The following is a 5270-nucleotide window of genomic DNA, read 5'->3' as shown; positions in this document are numbered from 1 at the left end:
TCCTGTTTTCAATTTAATGTATTTTTGCTCTTATTTTTATTATTTCTTTTCTTTTGCTTACTTTTAATTTGATTTGTTCTTGTTTTACTAGTTTCCCAAGGTGGAAGCTTTATTTTAGCTCTTTCTTCTATTCTTTCTTTCTGTTTTCATTTATCTTTATTCCTTTATTTAGTCCTCTCCATGTATTATATAAGCTTAGATATGCAACTTCTATTACATAAAGAATTAGTAAAGGCACAGTGTTTACTTACACAATTACATGCAGTTAATTCGCACTTTTGTAACTCAGACATGAATGTCAACAATTTTAGAGCAGAGCTCATTTGCATGTTCATAAGGTTTTCACTGCTGTGTGACTATGCATACAAGCATTTCAAAGGAGGCCTCCCAACCAGTGGCATCAGAACCAGTGGCATCAGGGGAAGTATAAACAAGGATAATTACAGATTATTGTGCCCATGCCCCAGAAATTTTGATTCAAGTTTGAGATAGAGCTTACAAATCTTTACTTTTCCAAAGCTCCCTGGGTGATCTATATGTATAACCAAGCTCTGAACCAATGATGCAGAACACCACCATTTCTTGATTGGAATGGATGCCTGAGACTAGTAAAACAACGAAGTTAAAATATGCTGACTTTTTTTGGACCCTGAAATTACCGATTTGGTGATAGGTGTTAAAGTTGACACTAAAAACCTTTTCTCCAGTGTGATCACGGCTTGAGAGAGCCGTGCGCTTTCCCCACGTCATGGATGGCCTTGTTTTCCAGCAGGATCATCATCTTGTCACTTGTTCTCACCGCATTGTTCAGCATTGCTCTAACCACAGTCACCACAGGCACAGAATGCTCAGTAGCCCAAGAATCTGGTAAGGAGCCAACGAACTTTCTAAGCAAACATACATTACCTGGGCAAGATTCTTGCCTATCACGCAACAGAACTCCAGGCCTAAAAACAGAATACGGATCAAACTTTAATTCTTCAGATCTGGCTTCCACTTCTCCCTTAACTTGCAGGTATTAAAAAACTGCTTCACTTTTCAGCTCCTTTAGAAGATACAGAGTTGAAATGTTTGCACCGTCCAGCTTTTGCCAGCTCTGCAGACTTCAGCACATCATCTCGCTCAACACGAACAAATCCCTCCGCCCCAGCTTTCCCTCTGGTGGTACCCAGGCAACAGAATCCAACATCATGACCTTGAAAGGCAGAAGCGTAGTAATCCAATCTTTCAACGTCCACCACTCATTGATTCACATTTTTATAAACTTCCTTGTTGAAGGCGAGCTTCCTCCGGCCAATGAGAGTGACTTTGGAAAACAAGCCCGCCCCAGATTTCCTTTAAGAGCACTCTGCCGGTGGTTTCTCCACTGGCGCCCAAATAAAAGACGGATTTATTCTGCATCCTGAAGTCTTCCCAAAGCTTCGCGTTTCCGCCATGCTTCCCTGGTGGGCCCAGAGGGGCCGGGGGGTGGATTGGAGGCGGCACAGCCAGCACTTACCTGGCTTGGCCTTCCTTTTCCTTCTTTTCTAATATATTCATTGGGTACTATAAATTTCTGTCTCTAGCACTGGTTTTACTGCATTCCGTAGATTTTGAAAAGTTTTATCTTCATTTTCCTTTACTTCAAAATATTTAAAAATTTCTGTTGACATGTCTTCTTTGATCCATGTGTTATTTAGAACCATGTTGTTTAATCTGCAATTATTTGAGAGGGATTTTCCAGCTCTCTTTCCTGAATTTTAGTTTAATTCCATTGTGATCTGAGAGTGGACGTTGTATAATTTCCATTCTTTTAAATTTGTTAAGGTATATTTTATGGCCCAGAGTATGATCTATTCTTGTGAATGATGTTCCTTGTGAGCATAAGAAGAATGTGTATTCTGCTGTTGCTGGATGAAGTGGTCTACAGATATCCATTACCTCCAGTTGATTAATAGTGTTGTTGAGTTCAACTCTGTCCTCATTGATAATTTGCCTGCTGGATCTGTCCATTTTTGATACAGGGATGTTGAAGTCTGCAAATGTAATAGTGGATTAATCTTTCTTCTTGCAGTTCTATCAGTTTTTTTTTTTTTGCCTCACATCTTATATTGATGATCTATTGTTAGGCACATACACTTTAAGGATCGTTATATCTTCCTGAAGATTTGACACCTTTATTATCATCTAATGCCCTTAAATAAGGGCACTCTCCTTGCTGTGAAGTCTGCTCTATTTAAAATTAATATTGCAACTCCAGCTTGATTAGTATTACTACCGTAATCTTTTTTTTTTTTTTTTGAGATGGAGTTTCGCTGTTGTTACCCAGACTGGAGTGCAATGCCATGATCTTGGCTCACCGCAACCTCTGCCTCTTGGGTTCAAGCAATTCTCCTGCCCCAGCCTCCCAAGTAGCTGGGACTACAGGCGCACACCGCCATGCCCAGCTAATTTTTGTATTTTTGGTAGAGATGGGGTTTCACCTTGTTGACCAGGATGGTCTCAATCCTGTAATCTCTTTTAATCCATTTGCATTTCATCTATATGTGTCCTTATATTTAAAAGTGGGTTCCTGTACACAGCATGTAATTGGGTCTGTTTTTTAATTCACTCTGCCAATCTCTATCTTTTCTTTGATGCCTTTAGACCATATTTTGGCTGTGCGTGGTGGCTCATGCCTATAACCCCAGCAGTCTGGGAGGCTGAGGCGGGCAGATCACTTGAGGTCAGGAGTTTGAGACAAGCCTGGCCAACATGGCAAAACCCTGTTTCTACTAAAAACACAAAAATTAGCCAGGTGTGGTGGGGGCGGGGGGTTGCCTGTAATCCCAGGAAACTGAGGCAGGAGAATCACTTCAACCCAGGAGGCTAAGTTCCAGTGAGATGAAATGGCATCACTGCACTCCAGCCTGGGTGACAGAGTGAGACTCCAACTTAAAAAAAAAATGATAAAAAGAGTAATGATATCTGCTATATTTTTCTATTCATTGCCCTTGTTCTTTCTGTTTATTCTTTTACTGTTTTTTTTTTTTTTTTTGCCTTTTGTGGCTTTAATTGGGCATTTTATATGATTCCATTTTCTTTCCTCTCTTAGCATATCAGTTTACTACGTTTTTTTAACTCTTTACTGGCTGACCTAGATTTTAAAACATATATTTACAACTAAGCAAGATCACTTTCAAACAGCACTATACTGCTTCGTGGGTAGTACACATACCTTATAATAACAAAATAATTCTAATCACCCTTCCTGTTCATTGTATCATTTCTGTCATTTATTTTGCTTATATATTATGTACATCTATATATTCAAATACGTTTTTGCTATTATCATTTTGAATAAACTGCTATCTGATGGATTGAGAATAAGAAAAATACATTTTGATTTTATTTTCACTTATTCTTTCTTCGCTGCTCTTCTTTAAGTATATCTGAGTTTCCAACCTATATTATTGCCCTTTTTTCTAAGGATCTTCTTTTAACATTTCTTGCAAAGCAGACCTACTGGCAACAAGTTTCCTAAATTTGTGTTTCGCTAAGAAAGTGTTTATTTCTCTTCTACTTTTGAAGGATAATTTCACAGGGTACATAATTCTAGGATGGTGGGTTTTTTTTTCCTTTCAATATTAAATATTTAACTCATTATTTTCTTGCTTGCATGGTTTCTGAGGAGAACTAATTAAAGTTTCAAGACAGCGTTGAGTCTATTTCACAGTAAATCCAATGTGAATGAGTCCAACCTAAAGCAGCCATTAGGTTCATGGTAAAAATCTTACTGCCTTTCCTCCACTAGGCACAGATGGGTTGGTCAGCTTTCATTTATGTCTCCTTTACTCCAATAGTCATGGAGTCTAAGCAGTAGCCTTGTTGATTCAGCAGACATTTGCTGATTTCTTGCTGTATGCCTTTGCTGGGAGAGGCAAGGGAAGGCATAGAGTTGAATGAGGCCCAGGTCCATCTGCATATAAACTCAGCAGAGTATGGGGGAAATGAGGAAGATCCATAGGGGAAAAAGCAGTGCCAAGTTAGGTAATCACTCAGTGATTCATTCACTCATTTAACTAACGTTTATTGAGCCATTTTTATGTGTCAATCTCATGCTGGACTCTGGGGACAATATGATAAATATAAGATTGCTCATGCCTTCAAAGATTCACAATTAATTGAGACATAAACTTAAGAAAGTTGCAAGACAATGTGGTAAATCCAGTGATAAAATTATCCAAAGAATATTATAGAAACAGAATAACATCTAATCTAATGGAGGAAGGGAAAGAGGTGAGAGTAGAGATTTGAGGAAGGCTCTGAGTTGAATATTAGACAATTAATACAAATTAAACAGGTAAAGAAGACAGAAACAGCATTCTAGACAGAGGACAGAAGAGACAATGTGAAAAAGACACTGAGGCAAATGAACAAAAACAGCAAAAAAAAAAACCCGCATTTGATCAAATGATGGGCAAGGGATAGATCAGGGAAGGCCTTAGCTTTCTGGAAGAAAGTTGGGAAGGCAGTGGGGACACCATCCAAAGAGCTGTTGCTGAAGAGTGACATAATCTGATTTGAATTTCCCAATTAACATTATGGAGGCCATGTGTAGAATAGTCTGAAAGAGATCAGAATGAAGGCTGAGAAGAATAAGTTAGAAATAAAATGGGGAACTCATTTCTGGATATGTGGCACTTGAGGGGCCTGAGAAACACCACCTGGGAGGTGAGCAAGAAGGCAATAATTGAGTCATGCCTGAGTATGAGCACAGGGAGATTCTAAACTGGATTGCTGCTGGGCAGTGGGAGAGCACTGCAGGGAGAACTCTCAATGAGGTGGGTTACGTTTAGGGCTCATCTAGAACCCAAGACTGGGAGACTAAGAGGGATGAAGAGATGTGGTACCTGGGATTATACATGGTCACCTTGGCCCTGCATGTTTTCGTTGTGTTGGGCAAGTCTAGCAGAAGGCAGTTCCAACATGTTACAGTTCAGATTTTCATTTTCTCCCAGAAGAGCTTGGTTAAGCAAGAGCAACACGTGTCTGAGCTAGATATAAATCAGATGCAAGGTGGTTGACAAGGGATTTTGGTCCAAATAATAGGTCAGACCCTTTCAGGCTCCATAAAAAGAGTCATAAAGATCAGTATCTAACAAAAATCTGAATTCCATTTTCCACAAAAGGAAATGTGAGATCCCTTGGGGGCCCTGTCAGCTTCATTTTATTGGTGGACAGATGGGGAGGGAAGGGGATCATATCTCATTCCTTCAATAGATTATAGAATCCAAGAATCATGGAATCGC

General features: G+C 39.4%; 1 pseudogene; it reads right to left on the bottom strand.

Annotated features, from left to right (window-relative positions):
* Window positions 1-366: 366 nt before the first annotated feature.
* On the bottom strand, window positions 367-1992 carry LOC100408681 (protein HTATIP2 pseudogene; annotated as a pseudogene).
* Window positions 1993-5270: the final 3278 nt, after the last annotated feature.

This window comes from Callithrix jacchus, chromosome 12 (assembly GCF_049354715.1).
Source record: "Callithrix jacchus isolate 240 chromosome 12, calJac240_pri, whole genome shotgun sequence".
NCBI lineage: Eukaryota > Metazoa > Chordata > Mammalia > Primates > Cebidae > Callithrix > Callithrix jacchus.
Note: the sequence above shows the minus strand (reverse complement) of the source record. Positions and strands in the feature narration are given on the sequence as shown.